This window comes from Pantherophis guttatus, chromosome 8, assembly GCF_059756535.1.
Source record: "Pantherophis guttatus breed Tessera chromosome 8, ASM5975653v1, whole genome shotgun sequence".
NCBI classification, from domain to species: domain Eukaryota; kingdom Metazoa; phylum Chordata; class Lepidosauria; order Squamata; family Colubridae; genus Pantherophis; species Pantherophis guttatus.
Window position 1 is genome coordinate 37,040,216 of NC_142070.1, and position 25,797 is coordinate 37,066,012.

General features: G+C 33.3%; 2 long non-coding RNA genes across 3 annotated transcripts in view; one reads left to right on the forward strand and one right to left on the reverse strand.

Moving 5' to 3' along the window:
- Positions 1-2,729, forward strand: part of LOC148112587 (uncharacterized) — a 72,738-nt gene extending 70,009 nt beyond the window's left edge. Inside the window, exon 2 of the long non-coding RNA XR_015729198.1 lies at positions 2,429-2,729. This is a non-coding gene — a long non-coding RNA (uncharacterized LOC148112587). The remainder of the gene's footprint in view (positions 1-2,428) is intronic.
- Positions 1-24,684, reverse strand: part of LOC117680254 (uncharacterized) — a 35,655-nt gene extending 10,971 nt beyond the window's left edge. Inside the window, exon 1 of one of the 2 annotated variants that reach the window (XR_015729197.1) lies at positions 24,449-24,684. This is a non-coding gene — a long non-coding RNA (uncharacterized LOC117680254). Of the gene's footprint in view, positions 1-14,520; positions 14,893-24,448 lie in introns of those variants that run through there. The other variant, XR_004595600.3, reaches the window with a different exon arrangement.
- Positions 24,685-25,797: the final 1,113 nt, after the last annotated feature.

Consider the following 25,797-nt stretch of genomic DNA (forward strand, 5'->3'; position numbering starts at 1 on the left):
TTAATTAATTAATTAAAATTAATTAATTTTAGAAAATTAATTTATCACAATAATGTATTTTTCTTGACTACACAGGCATGGTGATTCTGTTGACAACTTTTCTTTTGAATTTGGTCTAGGTTGGCAATCAAAATAGCCTTTTGTTGAATTTTTAGAATATAATTTAAAAAACAAAGTTTATGTCATATTTTTCAGTGTAGATCAGGGGTGTTAAACTCAATTTGATTGATGGTCTCATCAGGTTTGTTTTTGACCTTGGGTACTGGGGAGGGTGAGGCCAGGGTGGGCATGGCCAGTTTGAAGTCACTTGTGTCAGGGGCACCTATGGGGGCCCAAGTACTCTGCCAGCAAAAATGGGCTCCAAGCTCCATTTTTGGCTGCAACGGCCTTCTGCAGTCCTCTGCCAGTGAAAATGGAGCTTGGGTGTGTGTGTGTGTGGCCCCCCCAGGCCCTGTTTTCAGCTGTGGCGACCTCCTGAAGCCCTCTGGGAGCTCAATTTTTGCTGGACCGAGTGCTTTGTCAGCAAAAATGGGCACCCAAGCTCTGTTTTCAGCCACAATGGCCTCCTGCAAACCTCTGCCAGAGAAAACAGAGCTCGGGAGGGCCACTCCATTTTTGCTGGCAGAGGCACCATGGGCTGGTCCTTCGCTGCTTCCAGGGAGGCTCAGTGGGCCAGATCTAAGCACCCAGTGGGCCGGATCTGGCCCCTGGCCCTTGAGTTGGATACCCCTGCTCTAGATAGATTGCTACAATCTCTATTTCCTTTTTAAATGTAAGTGGAGCCAAATACAGGTATGAAGCTATTGAATGTTACCTGAGAAGAGGAATGATTTAAAGAAAATGGATTAAAGAATTTGGCAGCAATTAGGTAAGATGCAACGGTTGTCCCCCAAGTGAAACTGTTCGACCAGTTCAGAGACATCCCAGATCATGCATAGCTTCTGAACTTTTTGAGTCAAATTCTTCATTTCTATACTAATAATTGCTGTGTTGATCTTCAAATTGATATACAGCAATCAGGACCAATATGAGGTTAAACTTAACATATACTGACTTGGACTGTACAATTGGTCTTACTATCCTGTTATAGTTGGGAGTGAATAGTAATATTCTGTGGTGTGTTCATTATTGAATAATTCCTTTAGTTTCTCTGGCATGTCACTTGTAAATTTCAAAGGTGGGAGGCTAAGAATTTAGCCTTGAAACTATCTGCAAAACATTCTTTTACATTTACCAAATTATCTTTTGATGTAAAGATGTAAAGGGGAATTTTTAGCATGCAAACTCTGAACCCTCATCTGATCCCTTATGAATATGGCTTTGCTTCAAGTTTCATCATATTTTCTTTTTTTGTTTACCATCTGCTATACCAGACTTTAAAACAGATTCTGTTTTGCTTTGCCAAGGACTTGCTAAGCTGTTGGTTCTCTTTCTCTATTCAGAGGAGGAGCTATTGTTGAGAGGTTTTATCTCCCAAGTGGCCAATTAAAAATATATATAAACTCACACTGAATTTCCAAAAGCTGTGATTCTTCCTTCTGCTAAGAAGGTATATACTGAATTACATCTGTCTTGTGGTAAAGAAATATTTATATTTTTGATTGCATATTTTGCATTCTTTAGTCAGTACAATCCTGCCTGTTTTTATTGCTGTACCTGCATACTTCTTCAGCTTTGTTTCTTTTCATAAATTGTATCACAGCTTTTGACTGAGAAGTGTTCTTTACTTGTCTTTTATCTATATAACATTATATTACAAAAATGAAACTCCTGATTCCTGAATTTAGAAAAGAATAAATACAGAACAGACCATTTTGAAAAGAGAAACAATTGTTTTTTAAATAAATAAAAGCATGACATAGCCAGTATGTGGAAACTTCTTTCCAAAATTCTCTATCTTATTTGTTAACAAAGAAACTGGACCATTTCATGACCATTTGTACAAGGCAGATAGTCTCTTAATGATGTATTTTCCTCTACTTCCATAACAAGTTACCAGTGATTTTGTGTCCTTTATATAGGTATATATATATACCTTGCATATAGGTGAAGAAAATGGTGCCCAAACCATAGCATTATGAATACATACTGAAAAATCTTCTGTATTCTTAATTCTTATGTTGATTAAAATGTAAAAGAAAATATCAGAAAAATGTCTTCTGAAAAATGTAACCTTGTCTCTTATAAGTCAGTGTGGCATACTGATTAAAGTGTTGAAATATTGGAGAAACATTGGAGATTATGATTTCTAAAGTTGACTGGGTGATTTGGGAAAAGAAATATTTCTCAGATCTAATTACCTTACAGGATTGTTACTGTAGGTATAATATGAGACAGGAATATTATTCCACTTTGAGTTGTAAAAACTAAAGATGAACTATAAATCTAATAATAAAAATATAAAAATAACATTTCTGATTATTCCTAGGGATATATGGATCCAATCTGAGCCAATTCTTGGAATCAGTTGAAGGTGGTTTTTTTTTACCATTAAGAGAAAATACTACATATGACCTGTCTACAACTAAACCTGCATCCTAGTACAGACATTCTCTACCTAATTACTGTAAAAAGTACAACATGAAAGCCATGATTGAACCAAGCCAATTTTTAGTGGCAGAGAATAATACCTATGGCCCATCCAATAGAGACCGGCTTATGAAACATTGTGACTTTGAATGTATGAAAAACGAACGAAATACAATGAATTAAATAATGAATTAATGCAATGACATTGAAGAAAGTAAATATTTTTGTGTATATTTTTGTGGAAATCTAAGAGTAATTAAAAATATAAGCTACTTATATGAAGGTGGTCTGATTTTGAGGAGCAGAGATTATGAATATTTGCAAGCAAATGAAATTAGATATCATTATGAATGAAAGAGCCATGAAACGTATGCTTTAGTTAATAGTAATACTTGAACAAATAGTAAAAGATGCTAAATAAATGTGATAACAGAATAAATTATCAGTTGGAGTTGGACGAGACCTTGCAAGTCTTCTAGTCCAACCCCCTGCTTAAGCAGGAAACCATTAAGATAAATGGTTGTCCAAATTCTTCTCAAAAACCTGCAGTGTTTTTACTTCTGCAGTGTTTTTACTTTTACTTGCTCTACAACTTCTGGAGAAAATCGTTCCACTGATTAATTGTTCTGTCAGAAAATTTCTCCTTAGCTTCTGGTTGGTTCTCTCCTTCATTAGTTTCCATTCATTGCTTCTTATTCGGTAAGAATTACAGAATAGGTTGACTCCTTCTTTGTGGTAGTTTCTTAAATATTGTAACACATGTCACCCCCTAGTACTTTTTTTCATTAAAGTAGACATACCCAATTCCTGCAAATTTTCTTTATATGTTTTAGCCTCCAGTCCCCTAATCATCTTTGTTGCTTTTCTCTGCACTCTTTCTAGAGTATTTTTTTATATTGTGGTGACCAAACCTGGATGCAATATGCCAAGTGTAATCTTACTAAGGAATTATAAAGTGGAACTAACACTTCACATGATCTTGATTCTATCCCTCTGTTAATGCAGCTTGGGACTGCATTGGCTTTTTTGGCAGCTGCAGCACACTGCTGGCTCATATTTAAGTGATTGTCAACTAGGACTCCAACATCCTTCTCACAGTTACTACTATTGAGCCAGATACTATCTATTCTATACCTGTACATTTGGTTTTTCTTGCCTAAATGTAGAACCTTACTTTTCTCACCATTGCATTTTATTTTGTTAGTAGGGCCCAATGTTCAAGTTTTGTTAGATAGGGCCCAATGTCAAGATCCTTCAGCCTAGCTTCTGAACTGTTGGCTTTTCCTACCAGCTTTTATAGTCTGAAAATTTGATAAATTCTCCTTCTATTCCTTCATCTAAATAATTGATGAAGATATTGAATAGTACTGCGCCTAAGACAGAGTACCCAGTAGAGTACCTTGGGGTACCCTACTGCATACTTCCCTCCATGTAGATGCAGTTCTTTTTTTTTAATGAATTTTTATTAAACACATTTCAACATTAAAAACCACATTTACACTCATTACAGCGTTTCAGTATCGATATCACTCATATTAACATAGTTTCTAATTATATAAATTACTATTCTGTATATATTTGTAAATATTGTCATAATTTAAAAGTAGATAACTAATAGATACAGTTCTATTAAGGACCACATCCATATGAAAAAGTCATTCTGTTAGGTGACAGGTAGAAAATAGATTAAAGAATGCAGTAAAAAAAATGATTGGGTAATTTGAAGACCCAAGAATAAATGATTATGGTTATTTCTAATGAGTGTCTGTCTAAAATCTGTCCCCCCTCCAAATATCTATAGAAGAAGTAATATGGAAATATGATTTATTTGATGAGACTGAGATACCAGGGTGATAAGAGGTTCTAAATGTGAAGCAAACAATCATTTTTGCTACTATTTGGATCTTGAGAAAAATAGATATTGAAAAAAAGAAAAACAAGAGAACTAGAGTGAAAGAGTGAAATATAAGCCGTATTTAAATAGGTATTTAAAGACAGATTAATCTCCAACGTAAAAAAAATGAAAAGTGAATGTAAATCAACATGATATGAAAGCTACTTGAAGGAGAGTGATACAAATATGTTACAGAATGCATATAATGGAATACTGCAAAAACAATGAGGATATAGCAAAAATGCAAGGTTTTCCTATTTGAGTTTTATAGTTTTTAAAATTATTTTATACGTTTTTTGTTTTAATCTTTGATTGAGAGTCACCCAGAGTTGGCTGAAAGATGAACAGCTATATAAATATTTTAAATAAATAAGTAAATAAATAAATATATTTTGAGGGAAAAAAATTACTGTGGTCATAAAGTGCAATGAATAGTTAAGATTAAAAGACAGACAAGTTGCATAGAAGTTTTGTGGATTTTAAAAAAAATATTTAGGAAGTTGATGAAAGGGTCTAAACCAGGGGTGAAATGCTCCCGGTTCGGACTGGATCACCTGATCTGGTAGCGATGGAGGCAGGTAGTTCGGAGAACCGGTAGCAAAAATCCCTGGCCCCCCCCCCATGCCCAGCTAAGCCGTGCAATCATCAGAGGCTTTATTTATTTATTTTTAAAAGCATTTTTTCTACAACCTCTTTGGCCAAAAAAAATGCTTTTAAAAGTAAAAAAAAAAAAAAGCCTCTGATGATCGTGTGGCTCAGCTGGGATCGTCAGAGGCTTTTAAAAGCATTTTTTCTACAACCTCAAGAGGTTGTAGAAAAAATGCTTTTAAAAGCCTCTGACGATCCCAGCTGAGTTGCCTGATTGGCAGAGGCTTTTTAAAGCATTTTTTTTAACAACCTCTTCGCCCAAGAAGTTGTAGAATTTTATTTTTTTTTAAAAAAAAGCCTCTGGTTTTAAAAGTAAAAAAAAAGTTGGCCACGCCCACCCAGTCACATTAACCCCACCACCACCAAGCCATGCCCATAGAACCGAAGTAACAAATTTTACATTTCACCACTGGTCTAAACCATTAGCCTTTAGCAAGGTGAACTAAAACAAGAATAAAAATGATTATTTTGGAGATGGGGGTGGGACTGTATGTGTGAAACTGAAGTGAGGATAAACTAAAGTGAATCCTTTACAGATTTGTATGAGATAATAGGGATACATTGCACAGTGTACAGGTAGTCCTTGACTTATGACCACAATTGATTCCAAAATTTCTCTTGTTAAGTGAGACATTTGTTAACTGAGATTTGTCCCATTTTGTGACTTTTCTTGCCACAGTTGTTAAGTGAATCTGGCTTCTCCATTGATTTTGCTTGCCAAAAGGTTGAAAAATGTGATCACATGACCGTGGGACACTGCAACCGTCATAAGTATTAATCTGTTGCCAAGCATCTGAATTTTGATCACATGATCATGGGAATGCTGCAAATGCCGTGTTAAAAATGGTCATAAGTCACTTTTTTCAGTGTCATTGTAACTTTGAATGGTCACTAAATAAACTGTTGTAAATGGAGCACTACATGTAATGAATTCTGTAATTGTTGATCAAGAAAACCATGATGAAAGGAAAGTAATAAATGTGGCAAGATTGGTGGAAATTTTACATCAGGTGTAATCAATATAACTGGAAAAATATCAAAACATACAATAGATATGATTTGGTTATAGAAAGCCTGTTAAGTTATTCAATATATGTTTGAAGAGTGTATGTATCTGTGTCTGATGATTGGAAGTATGCTATTATTGTCCTACATAAAAGGGAAAGTGGTAAGAGTGAATGTAAGAATTACAAGAAAGTTAAGTGACCCTGCATGGTGTTTGGAAGAATATTGATTGAAACTGAGTATTGACAAAGTACATTACTGTGTTTTCTGAAAATAAGATCCTGTCTTATATTTTTTTGAATCCTGAAATAAACAGTTGGCCTTATTGCCATGCGCTCAAAAGTCTGATTGGGCTTACTATCAGGGGATGCTTTATTTTGGGGGAAACAGAGTACTACTGAAAGAATTTTAAACCAGAGTGCTTCTTCTCAATTGGATTACTGAAGAAAAAGATATAAAACAAAAATGATTAAGGTTTCAGTAGTTTCTAATTGTCAACTAGAAAAGAGAAAATTGGAAGATCAGGGTGGAAGGATATGTGAGAATTATTAGTTAAAATAATTGTAGAAAGTTAAAGTTAGAATAACCTGGAGTGATAAATAATTATGAACCAAGTAAATAGTTGGATGTGGAGAATAATCTCTGAAAAATAATTTATATATCTAAGCCAATTTGATTTTAAGAAATCCTTAAATACCAAATCTAAATATCATTTTAAATATTAACTGATATACTGTATTATAATTATAAAGAGAGAATACCTGAATCCAAATTGAAACATTATAAAAACTGTTAGTAAACTAAATTTGGGAAATGTTTTGTGACTTTATGCTGGGTGTACAGGCCAGTCTTTTGTTCTTCAACAGGTAATTAGGAGAAGTATGATTGTGAGGAAAAATGTTTGATTGATGGTGTTGGTGGAAGCAATTCTTTTTCAGCTAATTTTCAGAAATTAATTTTTTTAAAGTGTACGTATGTATATATGTATCATGTATGTCATAAATATCCATGTATTTATTTTTGACCAAAGAAAGAAGCACTCCAGTGAAGAAAAATTGTATTGTTATCCTACCATGGATGGAATCATTCTCAATTCACAAATGTATTCCCTTAAAAATCCTTGATATTTATTTTACCTTTCTAGTATGAACCAATGATTTGTACCATTATAAAGGGTGGGTTCTACTTACCTTTACTACCAATTCGCAATGGGAGTGCATGCATAGATCGTCAATTATGACATCCGGGTGGGTCAGCCGAGCCTCTTGCTGCTTTTACTACCGGTTCTAAATAACCGGACAGAATCAGGAGCAACCCACCACTGATCCTTACCTTTACTAAATGGTTTATAGTATTTCTGAACATGGAAGATTTTTAGACAAATCTTTGAACCCATTAGATTCATGAACTCAGTAATTTTTTACAAGATAATAAGAAAAACAAAACTTATTTTATCCCATCCCAACCCACAGGAATCCCAGAGTTTGGAATGCTACAATAACTAGAGAAGATGACCAACACTGAATTGGTCACAAGTGGATATAGTCCAAGTATATGAATGTAGGTTTTTGACACTGGGACATTTTTTCAACAAGTATATGAACGCGATTAAGCTGAGCCTATTGAGCAGTAATTTGACTATGCTCTTGTAGTTTTTGAGACCACCGAAATTCAGCCATTCACATGGAGAATGATTTTTAGATCATTATTCTAACTTTAAAAGAAATCTTATTTCTTAAGATCCCTAATAAAATGTGTCTATGATCTTTCTTTCCATCATTACAATCATTCTGTCATTCAATATTATTCTGGATTTTTTAAAATAATGTTAAAGCATTTTGTTAAGCACATACTTAATAAAATGTACTGCCACGTTTGCCTTTTTCAAAGTATTTTTTAAATAAAACTTTGCTAAGTTACATTATACTTTGACAAGTGCCTGATGAAGAAACTGAAACAGAACAGTATACGTTTTGGCTTCCTCAATTTAAATTGTTTCAGCATCAGATTACAGCATTGTAAATGGACTTTTTTTTCTTTTTTGTGGTGATCTTGTGGTCTAATATTAATACATTTTCAAAATGGAAACCTGATGGAATAGATTATTTTCCCTCAGTTTCAATTCTAAGGGATATCTAACTGATGTTACTTGTTTTAATTAAATTACCACATTTTCCATATGATTAAATGCCAGAAAAATGAATTTGTGGACGAATTTTAATTCCAGCTACCTGAATCTAAGCAAATTTAAAGAAAGGCAAGGAATATTTACATTATTTGAATGCATTTCATTTCTCCCTCTCTTTTCATAGCAATGGTTAAGTTTGAAACTAAATATGAGCAGTGATGCTTGAACAATAAAAAAAAGTATTTTGAAATAAAACATTTAAATCAATGGTAAAGATGTAGAAAATGGTTTATAGTTTATAGATGGTTTAATTCATTTGCAAATTAAAGTTAGGACTTGTTAATTTGGTTGTTTTAGAAGACAGTGACTTTCTGTTTTTATATAACCAAACCTGTATTAGAGCCACTATATCAGTTAATTACTTTGTAACTACATGGACCTGATACCTGTATATTATTTACGGTAAAATATATTAGCAATAACAGCAAACGAGCAACTGTCAAACTGACAAATATCTACATCTCTACCTGCCATTTTATTCTATTCCTTTGCAAAATTAGTAATGATCTGCAAAATGCAGAAAAGTAGAAAATAATAGTGAGCCAAAGAATGAAGTAAGAAAAATGAAGTAAAAATGAAGTAAAAAATATGAAGTAAGAAGAAGTATTAAAACTAATTTCGCTTATAGCAGAACCATTCACTGCACTTGTTCATATTTTTCTATTCTTGAAAGCCACTTATGTCCATCATGTCAATATTCATTTCATATATACTGTTGTTCTTTAAGCCTCTCACTTTCTTTTTGACAATCTCATCAATTTCAAAGAGCCACTTCATTGTTGTTTTCTATTTATTTCCAACCCACTTATTCATATATTTGCTTTGCACTTTGACCTTCATTCATTCTGTCTATGAGACCAAACCTTCTTAATGTCTTTTGTGCTGGTCTTCAATCCGAACAATTCAACATCTGCTCATTTTTTAATTTTTGTTTTCTTTTGCCATGTTCACTTCTTTACACCATGCCTATTACTTTATTTTTATATATCCAATCTACTTTCATGTACCAGTAATATATTTGGAATACTGATAGGCTACAAGTAGCTATTAGGAGGGTTACCTGTCCACAAAATGATTGTTATTATGGCTAATCACATACTTTTGTTTATCATAATGAAAGTGGATAAGGTTGATTTCCTCACATTTCTTATCTTGATTCTGATCTTGAATCTGATCAGTTAGCCATATTTCCAAATACAGCACTGGACTTCAGCTTTCTACTATTTTAGTTTCAAACAATATCATCAAGCTGATTCTAATGGAAATAATGCTTTTTCTTTGCAACAGTCTAGCTTTAAAAGTAAAGAACTTTTAATTCACTGACAAAATATTAAAGTCAATTGGGGCATATTAAAGTTAGTAAATACTACTTTGCTCAACTCTCTCAAATCTAAGTTTACTAAAAGGAGCCTTCTGAAGCACCAGATGGCAGGAAAATAGCAATGGATGGAAACTAATCAAGGAGAGAAGCAACCTAGAATTAAGGAGAAATTTTCTGGCAGTGAGAACAATTAACCAGCCTTCATAAATTGTGGGTGCTTGTGGGTACTTCATCACTGGAAGCTTTTAAGAAGAGATTGGACAGCCATTGGTCCAGAATTGTATAGGTCTCCTGCTTTTGTAGGGGGTTGGACTAGAAGACCTCGATGGTCCCTTCTAACTCTATTATTCTATTATAAGCCCTTAGTTTGAGATCTGTGTTTGTAGAGGTCATAGTCTGTGCTTCTTGAAAGATAGCTCAATTTATGACTTTGCAAAATGATTATGGATTATTATTACTATTACTAAAATTTGTATGCCACCCAACTCCCAATGATTCTGGGGAATTTTTAAAAGTTTCTTATATATTGATCTTTCCCTGTATTGGATGACTCTAAGAAAATATTTATAGAAATGATGCACAACCTTTTTCAAAGGTCATCGTCTGTGATTGCATGGCACATGAAGCTACTAATACTCTAATGCACTTTAGGTTATTGTATTATATGACTACTATAGGAACCCCATTATGATATAGTATGCTATGTGAACCCAGAAAATTAGATTAATTAAATGAACTAATTTTTTGTAACTGTAGTACAATATCAGGTCAGATTGTATGGGGAATCTGAATGTACCTAGATCAACATTTCTAGTTTAGAGATGTTGAGATCTGTGGATTTAAACCCGAAAATTTCCCAGGCTGTATGGTGATTAGTAAGAATAGGGAGGGTTGAATTTACCTCTGTGAAGGGTCATTAAAGTGGGAATATTTAGCTAGGTTTACTGAATTTATTATTTGTTTGTTTGTTTGTTTGTTTGTCCAATTTATATGCCGCCCTTCTCTGTAGACTCAGGGCGGCTTACAACGCATTATAGCAATAGCCTGCATACTTTTTTTTTTTTGTATATACCTGCTTATTAGGGCTTTCGGCCCCCCTTAAGAGGTGTTGTTCTATACAAAGTTGGCTTATTGCCTCCACAATCCGGGTCCTCAATTTGGACAATGCATTTTCTAGTCGAGAATTACATAGGTTTGATATGAAAAAAAGGATATCAAGGCTTGAAGTACAAAATCTGTTAACTAAAGAAAGAATAGAGAGTAGTCTTCTAGTATTTATATGAATCAAAAAGTATTCTACTGCTTATTAAATATTTAGTAACAACATACCAAAATCTGAAAATATCTCGGAGTTCCAGATTAGATTCCCCAGCTTCAGTCAATCAGGTTCACAGTTCATGGTGAATATTAGGAATAAAAATAAGGTCTAATAAATTGTATAAATGCAAAGCTACCAAATGGTAGCAGTCCTTTAGGGTGTCTACACAACTTTTCTTTGCTCACTTAACTAATTGTGAGAGACTCATGGTAGTTCTGTGAGCAAATTTCCACTTTGTTTTGTGTAACAGAACTATCCAATTATTTTCCTGCTTGGACTACTGTTGAAGATAAACCAGAATATCACTTCCTTCCCACTTTCTTCAATCAATAAGTAAATATAAAAAGTTGGCAAGCACACAGCAGCTGATAGCATAGAAAAGCACAGAAAAGACTAGTTGCTCTGAGCTGTTTCTACTGAAATAAGACTTCCCTTGAACCATTAACTATGTGTTATTTCTCAAATCAATAGTGTTGGCAGAAATCAAAGTCATAAAAGTATAATAATGTTAATGGGCTAAAAAGATTCAAAATGCCTTTAGGTATGTTGTCATCACAAGTAAATTGCAATTTCTAAGCAACTGGGAAAATCTTAATTCACAAGTCACATACAGGCATAATTGTTTTAAATAACCTCTGTGTTCATATTATCAAGTGGAAAATAATATTATTTTAACTTGGAAAATAAAAGGTCCTTGGCTAGACTTGAAAAATATAGATGAGAACTGCAAGAGACTGGAAAAATATCAACTCCACCCCTCCCCAATAGCAGTTTTGCTTAAGGAAATCATATTCTGTCTAATCATATAGGAGAATTCTTTCTGTATTTGGCCTTTGTGAGGCCAAATCAGAGGATCCTAAGCTTTTACTACAGGAGGCAAGTTTATATGAAAGATCCTACAGGGCAGTTTTCTTACCTACACCTCAACTGTAACAAATGTGTGAAATATACATACATACATGTACATACATACATACCCCCCCTTCATGCTGTTTCCATTTGAGCTAAGAAACAATATGCAAAACACAGAAAAGAAATGATAAATAATTAGTATATACTCCTATTCAGCTTCACACATATTTCACACATCACTCCCCTTTAAGGAGCTGTGTGATATTATTTAACATAAATGGATATATTTAATTCTACAAGTGCATAGTTTTTCTATGCATCAGTGGTCTATCCAGAGATTAATTCATCAAAAAATGAACAATTTCATCATACATCGTTCCTGAACATAGGGAAAAAAAATCTTATATTATCATTGTCAGACAGCAATTGGTAAATATCTCAGGCAGAGCTATTTTCTGGCCCTTTCAGATCTAGATTTTTGAAACAGTATGTAGAACTTCAAACAAAATAAATGCTTTGTTACTGATCTTTCACAGGAATAATGTAGCACCTCTTAGCAAATGATATCCTGGTCCATGCACTTTATGATACAGAAGTACTCATAGAAAATGGATGTTTTATAGCTTGTCTTAAAGAGAATAAAAAGGATTGTGTGATTTTAAAGATGTCTGTTTCTCTAATATAAAACGGTTTATAGCTTGAAATATATTTGATCCCCTTGAATCAAGTATGCAATAAAAAGAATTGTCTAGTTTCGCTTGATTCACATGTTTATTTAAACATTTCCTAATTACCATTCCATAAGACAAAAAGGATAATTCTGTGCTTTCCATTATTTGCAAATTCTTTAACATGGAATGCAAACTGTAATGAAAAACGTGATAATACTTTATCTACTGTCTACATAGTCACATAAAGCTTTACAGAGTTTCTGTGAGTGCAGAAAAAACTTTATGCTTAAGTCTTATGGGTATTATTGGAATAAGAAATATATGTATCAGGACATACAATTGTGGAAGTTATACAAAGTATAAAAACAGAATACCTGTACTGGAGCAATAATGGATATACTATCCAGAGATAATTGCTTATACCAGTTTTTTCAAGATCCTGTTATTGTGGTATCATTTTTAAAAACTGTTTATTGTGTGTTTTTCACTAAAGAATTTTGTCTTTACAAAATGAACATTAAGATGACCATTAAATTATTTTTTAAATTTAAATATAATGCAATTAATTTCATTTCCAAGATATATTTTTAGCTGCTTGATTAAGTAAATTGGCTGTGACTCATTAAAAATTTTCCTAGCTGAAATTTAAACTAGAAGAATCTTATTATGACCAGTATGGTTTATGGAAAAGGACGGTCCAGAAAAATTGATTTATTACTTTACTTTGAAGTCGTTTGTACAATCCTGACAAAGCAAAAGCCTACTAAAAAGTTAAATCTATTTAAAAACACCACATTACTTTTTAATATGTTCATGTTGCATGAACTTTGTGACCTTAGCACAGAATTTAGGGTATTATCTTTCCAAACTTTAAATAAATTCTGACAAAACACAGATATAATCTCAAGAAACTGGGAGAGGTCCGATAGCAAGGGAACAGATATTACATTAGAATAGATATTATATTAAACTTGTTTTTTGTGAAGGATTAAGCAATGTAAAAATCTGAAAATGTAAAATAAATGACTGACAGTTGAACTTTCAACTCTTGGCAGTCCTTGTCTCATAATAGTCCATTTAGTGACCATTCAAAATTACAATGCCACTGAAAAAGTGACTTATGACTGTTTTTATATCCTGTGATTTTTTCTTTTATCCTTGACTTGTTTCTCTGTACTTTATGTTAACACAAAATTCAACCTACACTATAAAACAATCAAAAATAATCTTGCATATATACATGATCAATATATTTCAGAAGCTTACATCCAGAAAAAAGTCCAATTTTCTATCTATTTGTATTCTACAAAAATATTTCATTGAGTTTTTTCTTTTAAAATATTAGTGTATTCACATATCCTAAAATACAAACCCTTTTAATGCATACTATTTTAAATTACATTGCTTTAACATTTTTGATTTTTTTAAAAAAAATTGTTCCTTATTATTTATTGATTTATTTATTGATCAAATTTATTTAAGTTGACTTTAGGTGGTGTCCTTCATATGGATGAATCCATATAAAGGCAATTATATAAAAATCACATTAGAAAGTAAATATTATATTTTATAAATGATAATTCTTTTAAAAGAATTTGCTTCCTTTTTGATATGCAACTATTACATGCATTATTTTGCTAAATGTTGACTGCGAAGCAATAAATCCTAGCCAAACCTTGAGACTATTATTGTTATGAAATCTGTTGGGAACTTAATGCACAATCTCTGTCCAATACAATCTGGAAAAATACTTATATATCAACATCCCTGTCATTAAAAGGTTTGACACATTGTCAAAGGTTTTCCTGTGAAATGAACCAATGCTAGAGTGAGATTAATAATACTAGTAGAGGGAACAAATAAGGCATCTTCTTTAAACATGATTCTTGAGTTGTCTCAGGATTTTACTCACTCTGTGAGAAACTTGCTTGCTGAAAATGAAGTTTGAATTAGCACTAAGTTTGACCTGCCTATGCTATTTTCTCCTCCCTAGCCTGTATAGTATTCATGTGCATTGTTTATTATAAATCCTTCCACTACAAATAAGAAATTACGTCAAAAACTTGGTATTTGGCAAAAGTAAGTCATAGTCACCTTTTCTCACAGGGATATGGTACTTTGTATTGTTCCTGGATCAGTTCTTTGCTCACAGACTTCACTTATCATTGGGATCAGCTGTGGTAGAGAAGGAATTCCTAGGAAAGCAGTTTTGCAGTAGGAATGCTGAATCTGTATAGGCTTGTGAATGAGCCTTTCCCTCCACAGGTAGGCATTCTTGCCTTACCCTTTCTCCCAACTCCAGGGTGCTGTTCCTATCCACAGAAAAATCAACTGCCAAGCTACAACTTCACCAGTCATTTCAAACTGCCAAAAGGAAAAGTGCCATGTGGTTTTGCAGCTCCATTTACAGTGGCCAGTCCAATTTATTATAAATCACCATGAACATAGCATGCAAGAATGTGAAATGAGATTGCAAGCCAGTTTTTGTGGTCTTTGTCAGCTGGAGAGAGCTCTGAACATTTCAAGATTGGTAATGAAAATAATGTGGGTTATCTTTGAAAGGTTTCTGAGAGGTTGAATAAATGTTCTCTGTTTTTTTTGTGGATACTTTGTACAGCATTCTAACCCTTATGCTCTCTGGGTCAGAAAGAAGTAGTTTTTCTTTGCTCTGTTTCTTAACTATTGGACAGTTATCATAAAATAACAGGATCCCAAGGAGACCTCTACCGAAAGGAATTGCTAGTTATAAGTACAATGAAGAAGGCCAACCTGGACAATTTCAACAGAATCAATAAGTAACATCATTCTCAGACTTTCTTCTCTTCTGTTTTGACCTTCTACAACTGCTAAATGAGAGAACATTCAGGAGGTTTTTTGCTGAAACTAAAGAATGTTGTGCCATTTACTTGTTTGAGGTTTCTTTTTCCTGGAATTGTCCCTGGCTAATGCCAATGTGCACAGAATAGTTGGAAGCACTTGCCATGACCAGAAATGAATCCAGATTCTAAAAGCCTAACTAGGAAGGCCAAGTCTTGCTTAGCAAAGGAAAAAGCCATTCCCATTCAATAATAATTTACATTTGTTCATTGTCAATTAATCCCATCTGTACTGACTGTGTAGAGCACGACTGTGGTTGCATGCTGACATGCATGATTTAAAGGTCTAACTCCAATAGCATTTTTTTTTTGAAAAACCTAGATTGAAAATGCATATTTACTTGCTTGTAAAAGTGCTTCTGAATTCACTGGGACTTATAGACATATACTTTATTGCCACACATTCTTCTTAAAGAAGTACATAATATCCAGGCAGTTATTTTATCAAAAGTCTGGTAGTAATACCTTATGAAAAAAATTTTGTGAGTTGCAGCTCAGTTCACCAGATCAGATAGTTATTTAATTAAGCTGAAGATGAATATGATATGTTATGTAAGATACCCGCCCTTTCATATTCAGGTGACAGGTTTCAACACTTCAACTCTAGTAACAGGTTGTACTACATCAGGAGTGTCAAATGCGCGTCATCATGGCGTCGACACGTGACGTATCGGGACTGTTCCCTCTTCACTAAACCTGATGGGGGTGTGGCCAGCGCATGACACATCCGGCCCATGAGCCACGAGTTTGACAGCCCTGTACTACATCAAAGAGCTACATACAGAAGATTTCAAGTTCTACTTCTAATCTCTACATTTGTGATGTTCAGGTGTACAATAATTAATTAGACAGTATGCAGCCATCTTCCATAAATCTGTATAAATTTTGACACATTTCAGCAGTTTTTAATCATAGAGCAAGTTGCAAACTCATTGCATTGCTTCTTTGAGCTTAGGGCTAACTGATCTGACATACCAACAGGACAAATTCCCAGTGACCTACTGGCAGTTCACTTTGAATTCAATAGCAGAAATAAAAAGTATTCTTTATAACTGGCACACAGTAAGTATAGTAATATGTTTTCATCTTAATTGTATTTTCTCTAAGTCTTTTGCTTCATTCTGAATGTCTAACAAATCTTTTCTTTTGCTCCATCTACGTAGTTTACATAATTAAGAGAAATCTAGCTGCAGGCAAGCAATAAATAGATAATATTTTTTCCGGAATCTATATAGAGAAGATATTAAAATATGGATATGTTTATCAAGTATTTGTTTCTTTTAACCTGATTTGTGTTCATTATGTTCAAACCCCAAACTTCATGTCCACCAGTGATAGCTTATTCTTTATCTATCCATAATTGAGTCTTATCCTCTATTACTTCTTCTTTATTACTTCTTCCTCATGCCTGATTTGAAAATCTTTCCACATAGGACAACAGCAGCTGGAAAGCATTTGAGAATAGGGAGATGGAAAACACATGCATTTATGAACATAATAGGAAAAGCTGGAACATCCAAATATTTGAATTTCCGATAAAAGATGCAACTGATATTCAGTGTTATGCTGAGGATTTAAGACTAGTGAAAATTTGGATTATCACTCTATTGTTGTATGCTCTTAAGAGTCTTTATACTTTGTTGTATGTATAGCTATTTGTCTACCTTGTAATTTTTTATTTCCTGTATCAGTATTATCACACCTCTGGCTGATTCAGCAAACTGAATCAGTTAACCTGAATCAGTTAACTAACTGAATTTAGTTAACCTCGCTGTTATTAAACAATTGAACAGAACTGCCTTTTCATGACTCCTTAATATTTGACGCTCTGGATTTACTTCATTTTTATATTTGTTAAGGTTTTAAACTAAGTTTCTCCCATTACAACAGTATACCAAAATATTGGAATTACAAAATAAATATGAAATATATTAAAATTAGACAATTGAAATATTGTCCAAATATAAAGTACCTATAAACTTTGGGTTGTAGTTTGGCAAATTCCTCAAAGAAGAGAATATGAAAATATCTTCAAAATACATAATTCTTTCTATATTTATTATTTCTACTTGATGGGAAAAGATGATTCACTCAAAGATGCTGATAGGGCCATTGGGAAGAATTCTATTTTTAAAATTAATATGGCATTTAGATTGTGAAGGAAATTAGGAACTCTCTTGCCATTCTAAATGTTATCCATTCTTCAAATGGTGAAAACAAGACCCATGCTTCACATTACATTCATATGTAAACATGTTTAGGAGATATACTTTACATGTCATGTTTTCTCTAAACTCCGACAAAACATAAAATGTCTGGATGTGATTGTGAAATATGTGTTCACAGATTGATATGTTTTGTTGATTGCTTCTTTTTCCATTTAAAGTAAACAGAAGTATTTCACGAAACTCATATTTATCTAGTTTTATGTTTCTAATAAGAAAGATGAGCCAAAATTTCAAAACCACATGAACAGAAAATGAAGGCCCTACAAAACCAATCAGTGTCAGGAGACACCAAAAAATGGTACAGTGCATTTCTCTTACCAGTAATGTTTAGACATTGGTTTGGGTACACATGGTGTGCATTTCAGTAAGTTACACAACTGTCTAAATGGAAAATACTGACATTAACATATAATATATGACAATAAACTAGTTGTCACACTAAATTAAACTGGCCATTTACCAAAACGTGTTTTATTCACACTCATTAGCCTATTGTTAAAGACCACAGGTACCAGTTGCTTTCTGGAATAGAAATGTGAAATTTATTCATTTGATTACATTTACTGCCAGCTGTTTGGTGAATCATTTAAATTTAGGTTTCCTAGTTGTGGATTTTGCTATTTGATACATTTCACATACATGAGAAGACAATTTTAGGGAAGGAAAACTTGTACAACGAAATAATGGGAACAGGGATGTATTCCTCTAGGAAAATTTTAAAGGAATTGCATGTGAAAAAAATTATTTGTAAATTTTTTTATGCCTGGGGTAGGTTTTATTACTATCTGGCTAATGGCTAAACAATCACCATCATTTAGTCTAGGCATATTTATACTTAATAAAGTATATATATGGTAATAGTTTTGTCATTAGATATTTTCTCCTAGTGGAAATATCTTGTGTAGAATTCTACAAACAATAGGAGAGATGAGTACCCTTGCCAGGTATCCACTATTTGAGCGGACAGTCCGCTTTTTTCACATTATGTTCACTATTTTTTTTCACAAAATAGTGGACATTTTTTTTATTCAAAAGCTTTATGATGAAATGGTACGTAATATAAAGCTGTATAGTCTAAGAGAATAATTATAGGAGAATTGCGTTTTGTCTTTTTTTTCATAAGTTAGAATGAGACGAAGATCGAATAACCATTGAACTTAATTCTCTGAAAAAAATTAATAATGAGATTAAAATAAAAATATATTATAAAATTATGTACAGTTCACATTTTTAAAATGTATTGTAGCTTGTGTCGACTGACCTAAAATGGCATCGAGTAATGAGAGTGACAGCAGCGAGATTTCGAATTCTTTAAAACAAAAGAGAGGAGTGTGCAAAAACACCAAAGACTGGGAAGCTACTTTTGCAAGGATTACCAACAACGAAACCGACAGAACAAATACGACGGCCTACTGTAAATTGTGTCAGAAATCGTTCACAATTGAATATAATGGTATAAAAGCTGTCACACAGCATGCAAGCACAAAAAATAATTTAGATAAGGAGAAAATAGCTTCCAGCAACAAGCGAATCAATTCGTTTTTCATTGTTAAAGACTCCTCTTTCAGTGAGAAAGTGACTGTATCTGAAATGGCTGAAACTTACCATGGGATCAAACACCATATTTCTTTCCTGGCTCAAGATTGTGGTATTAAGTTTATGAAGCAAATTTTTGATGATTCAGAAATTGTAAAAAAGATTTCTTGTGGAAGAACCAAATCATCAGCTATTGTCAATGAGATTTTGTATCCTTTTTCTATTGAGTTGGTTCTCAATGATCTTAAAATTGGAATTCCATTTTCTCTTTCCACTGACGCATCGAACAAAAGAAATTGCAAAATGTATCCCGTTGTTGCATAATATTTTACTCGTGAAAAAGGACTGTGTGTGAAAATTTTAGACTTTTATGAGGATTCTTTCGAAGATTCTACATCAATAAAAAATCAGCTGTGTCGAGTTCTTAGTGATAACGAATTGGAAATAAATAATGTTTCAGCTTACTCAGCAGATAATGCATCGGTCAATTATGGAGTGAACAAATCTGTTTACCAAAAATTATTGCTGGAAAATGACAATATTGTAGCTGCTCATTGCAATAATCACATTTTACACAGCAGCGCAAAAAATGCATTAAAGCAGTTATCTTTTGATATCGAAAATGTAGTGCTGAAGGTTTTTGTCGAATTTTCGAATTCTGCGAAGAAACAAGAAGAGTTGAAATCATTTTTTGAGTTTTGCGAGTCAGAATTCCATGAAGTTTTGCGCCATGTTCCAACACGGTGGTTAAGTTTGTTTAAAGCGGTCGAAAGACTTCTTTTAAACTGGATACCTCTAAAATCGTATTTTATTTCTCTTGGATCTGATGAGTGCCATAAGGTTATCTGGAACCTTATTTCAGATCAGGAAAATGAACTTGCAAAGGACGATGAACCAACAATTTCAGAATTGTATTTATATTTCACGCACTTCTTCATGTCAATAATGCAAGACACCCTACTGAAGCTGGAAAGCAAGAAAATTCTTGCATGTGATCTTCACATTATCATGTGTAAGCTGTGTGATTCTTTGCAAAAAAAATATGATGAGCATTTTTTGGAATGAAAGTTTTATTTGCCTTACGTAAAAAAAATTTGCCTGAGAATGCCATGCAAAAGTTCAAGAAAGAAGCCATCAACATGTATCAAAGAGCCACTGCGTACCTAGAAAAGTGGTATAATTTAACCGATTCAGTATATGAGACGCTAAGTTGTTTCAATCTAATTGATCGCAATAATCCTCCAACTTTAGAAGAAATGACGAACATCTGGTTATTATCACCATGGCGAGAAGAACTTCCACCCAACGCTCTCTTCGATGAAATTTCTGCCTTAGAAGAAGTTTATATTCATCTGCAGGGCGATTCATCCCTTGATAAGTGGACGTACTTTTTCAAGAAAGAGCCAGATCCAAGTTTACTGAAACTGTTCCAGTATTGTGCATCAATTCCGGTATCAAATGCAAACGTTGAATGAATTTTCAGCGTCACTTTGTGGACTGCGAACTTTGTGGACTAACGAACGTAACCGACTGTTTGTACTATCAGTTCGAAGTGAACTTTGTATATTTTTTAATATTTCTCAACATTGTACTGAAATTAAAGAATTATTCCTTAAACACAAAGAATTGATCAAAGCTGTGCAGTCAAATAAAAAATACACACGACAGCAAAGTAAAATGTAATTTAATATTTTACATATTATTATAATATATTTGATGTTTTGAATTTTAAGTAAAGTTCTGAAGTGATTATTTTAATACGTGTTAAAATGTTTGTAAGAAAAAATATGTAATTTAATTGTAAATTTTTTAAATTTTTTTTTACTACTTAACAGCCCCCTCCCCTGCTTGTCCGCTATTTTTTGGAAGCAGACCTGGCAACCCTAGAGATGAGAAGACAACTTCTGAGATATTGGGAGGATCTGACAGTGTCATTGGGAAATCTTAAGGTTAAAGCTTTAATATCAGGCCAAATGTAGAATTTTGATCTCATAGTAAGCTTACTTTCTTTCATATTCCTGCCTAAATAAAAAAAGGCAACTATTTGGAAAAAATACATGGAATGAAATTTCTTAAAGAAGGAAAAGCCTGGAAAACATTGATTTCTATAATATACGGAAGTTATATTCTATAATATACCTTCCCACTGAAGTGGTACCTATTTATCTACTCATATTCACATACTTTTGAATTGCTAGGTGGGCAGGAGCTGGGGCAAGTAGTGGGAGCTCACTTGTTGCACAGGTCTTGAACCTGGGCTCCCGATTTTCTAGCCAACAAGTCCAGCATCTTTCACAGTGAGCCATCACATCCTAGAAATTCTCATAATTCCCAGTAAATGCTGTTATCTAACTTGGATAAAATTATTGCATCACACAAGATTCTTGGCTATCTTTTGGGAGCAAACTTTTATCACAGTTTAATATCTAAAAACAAATTATTTTGGGGAATCAAATTTACATTTTTGATTGTTAGAATTTATATCAATGGAACCAGAAAGGGGAATGATCTATCTTTTTGCTCCTACACTCTTGTGTGCTCACTTAAAATTTATTACAGAGTTTTGGGACTTTCCAGAATTTGGAGATACAGGCTGTGGGAGAGAGGGTAGAAAAAGGAGAAGAGTTGAATAATGGAATTACATATGGTTGTCTTCCACAAATTGTTTTATGTAACTATACATTTTAAGAATATCTCTTCAAATAGATATAGCATTTAACTGATCAATCCTTAGGTAAAACTTTTGAAATGGTTCTTATTAAAGGTTCACTTGTTTTCAAAATCTAATGAGTGCAATATACTCTATTATTTGCAAATGTTTTCTTATCTAACAGGAAGAAAATGCAGAGACACAATTGAAAGGAATAAAAATATCAATTGTTATCTTATGATATGACAAACCTATTGGTCATGAAAGGAGTTAGTACAGCTTCTGGTGGCACTAGATATCCAGGCTATTACTTGCTAATTTGAGATTAGCCCTTATGGAACTCTCTTCTTGCTCCCATTTACTTTGATAATTGTTCCTTTGTGACACTATAATGCCACAAAATAAATAATTTGACAAATTATAACCTCATAGAAGAGGTCAAATTATTTTATAAACATATTTATAACTTGTTCTTATTGAATTTAAATTCCTTTATCCTCTGTCAGGTTTTTCCAAATCTTTGATTATTCACCTACATTTTCACAACTTTCATTTACTTGGCAGAATTTATATTTTGATTTCTATTTTTTACACCACTTTATATCTGGTTTGCTTGATGTTTTATTTATTTATCTTTTATAAAACTGCCCATCCCATTAATATTTTAAAATAATAGATAAATAAAATTGGTAGGTATATTTAGGTAATCAATGCTCACTGTTGGTCCAACCAGCAATTCATATCCAATCATCCCAATAATAATTATCATCTGTTTGAATATATTCAGTGGAAAGTTGTCTGGCATCTCTCTGAATAATTGATTCTATTGTTGAACTACTCTTACTATTAGTAGGTTTTCCACCCTTCCTTCCCCAACCTTCAATTTAAATATTCTTCCATAATTGCCCTTACAGTCAAGGGTTATATTTCCAGATTTTTATTTTTTTCAAAAGGTAGGGAGATTAATGGATGGTTTTATATTAAAAGATGACCTTAAAGTTAATGTAGAAATAATTCTAATAATATTAAAATTTTTGTCTCAATTTTTACAATGTTAATGAAGGATTATTGGATTGCTCAACAGCTATGAGCTAGAGTAAAAACACTTCCTTATGTATGATAGTCCTTCTCAAAATGATATTCTGAACAACGGCTTATTTTCCTGTGCCAATATTCTATTTCAAATATTAGAACTTGGCAGTCATCTGGTCTCAGATTTCAACCACATGTATTTCAAAAAAAGCAAAAATCCTTATATGGCGCTTCAGTCACATATCTTTAAAAACAGAGCTTATGCGTCATTTTTAAAGTTAATTGAAACCAGGGAGTGCAAAAAAACTGAATTTTTCTTCCAAGATCTTTCAACTTCATTTGATCCCAAAAATACTGAAGGCAACAGAATGGAAACCTCATGTATTAAATGACATTGGCAATATACAAACTTTACTTATTACAATTTTTACAAATACAATAGCAGATCCATAGAATCATATTCCTTCTTGCCGCAACATACTAAATTCTTTAAAAGGAACATTGTTTCTAACATAAACAACTTGACTTTTTTAAAAATATGTTGTAACTAAATTCAAGAGACAAAATGTGAAAATGTACTTTGTCCCCCAAAGAAATGTGTGGAAATGACAAATCTTCAAAAAAGTTTAAGAAGATTGTAATTATAGTGAGGATTAAGCAACAATTTATAACGATCAGGCCCTTTACTGAAATCATATAGAGAGAGAACAAAATGAGTCAATGCTAAATTTATAAAATATGTAATATGTTAGAGAACTATTTACTATGTCACAAAAACTGAAGAGAGATGCCTGAATTTGAGGGGAAAATTGCTGGAAAGAAAAATACAATGAAACTTGTTTCATCAACTAGAATAGCAATGAAAGTGAAGTATATCCAGCTAAGAGAAAAAAACAATTAAAAACAATTTAACAGGTCAGAAATATTCTTCTTATAACCGATGTAACTAGAAAAAAATAAGGACCCTTGATTTTACATTGAGACTTGCAACATAGGTACGAAGAAAAATTGGGATTTTTTTAAAAAAACAATATTGCAAATCATTCTTAGTGATAATTCCTAACCAGGCAGGAAAATAAAAACTGGAAAATTCTTGAAAAAACTGTGGAGCGAGAGAGTCAAAGTCAGAAAGCACCAAATGTCTGACCCTGAACAACTTGCAGACTTCCCAAACAGTAATAAGATTAAAAACTAAGTAAAACAAAAACAAAATCACAATATAACTACCCAAACTCTGAAGATCAATCATGTACTCTCCCAGAGAGACAAAACTAGCTCTTGGACTCCAAAAGTCTATTGAAACAGCCAGCTATTAATACATTTATAAAATTTTAAATGACTGTACCCTTATGATATCATGGGATTCATTATTCCAGAATAAATATTTGCATATGGCATTCCTTAAAAGTCATAGGGCATAATAAGAAGAGTTAAGTACTGATAGTTCTTGAGGCACGACAGGTCATTTAACAACCATTCAAAATAGACACCCAGAAGTTATATACAACCTTGTTTCAAAGTTATGAATTTTCAGAGTTTACTTGGTCATTCACTCTTATGATTGACCAGAGAGATGCTGCAACACATTCACATATTTATCCCACCCCAATCCTGCCGTGTCAGGTCCCCAAAAGCACTGGGCCTGCTTGCCTTCCACTGGATTCAACACGGTCCTCCACCCCTCACAATCGCTCAATTACCTTGTGAAAATCTGCAGAGATCAGGAAGTGGGGAGAGGGAAGGAGAGTAGGCCTCTCTTGCTGGGCCATGTGGGAAAATTTCACAAATGACATCTTTTTTGTTGCAGCCACTCATGCAGCCTAGGAATGAAACAGTTGAGCAGCATTATCAGCAAAGGACCTGTTTTTGCAAAGAAACGTTTGATTCAGCTGCAAAGCAGTCCTTTTCTCTCCATGGAGTGAAATCTCTGCTGTTTGAAATATGAGCTAACTCTGGGCAAAACAGCCCTTTTGCCTCCCTGCTGGCATACCTTTGCAGCCAAGCTAGCTAGGTTCATTGCTAGGTTGCACAGGTGTTTGGACTGAAAAAAAATGCCACTTGTGGAATTCATCTTGTAAATCAGGGGAGATCTTCACAAGGCAAGTGTGCAACTGTGAAGAGTGGAGGAAGCTCAAGTGGCTGTGGGTGCTCCAAAGGGTTGGGAAGCAGAGTACGGGGTATCTCGGGATGGGGGAAGGCCATGGGAGGCTCATAATAGGTGGGCTTGTACCTGCACTAGGCCCTCCAGAGTCCTCCCTGAGGCACCCCCTGCAACTTAACAACCTGCACATTTTTTAAACAAGCAGGGATGGGAAAGTTGTAATGAAGTGATTAATTTAATGCTTATCCTGACCTCCCATAGTAATTGGCAGGCCATTATTGTCATAACGTGAAAATTACCTGTATTATGCTAAATACTTCCCCTTCATTTACAGAAATCTCTTTGATCCACTGAATACTTATGGAAATATGGGAATAAAAGGACAGCATTTGTTATAATTCAGAACAATGCAAGTGTAACATTTCACCTTTCCTCTTTTTCTTAAGTAAATAATATGTTCAAAATCAAGGAGATCCCATTATCTTTATCAATAGGTAGTGAAAGTATGATGGTTTTGCACTTTAAAAAAGTATTAGATTACAAAAATCATAATAGGAGGTATTCCCTGGTTCTAAGGTTTAAATATTACACATTCTTAACTCTCGATCTACTCTAAGTAACTATAGAAATATAAGCTTTATATTTTGAACAACATTCATAGTTTGGAGAAAAGTCAAAGATTATCTAGGCTGATTTTCTATAATTAAGTTACCAAATGTATTTTCATAATGTATCACAAACAAACATACCATGTGTCAAGATAAGAAAAAGAAATAAAACTTTATTTAGGCATATTCATAAAGCAGTTTTGGCTGGAAGTGTTAGAGAAAGAAGAAAACTCGCTTTCTCCTACCTTGTTTTTTTGTATGATCAAATAAATCAGGTATCAATCTTTTGGTTTTATCAGGCTCATATCTCTATTTCTCAAACCAAAAATTGCAATCATTT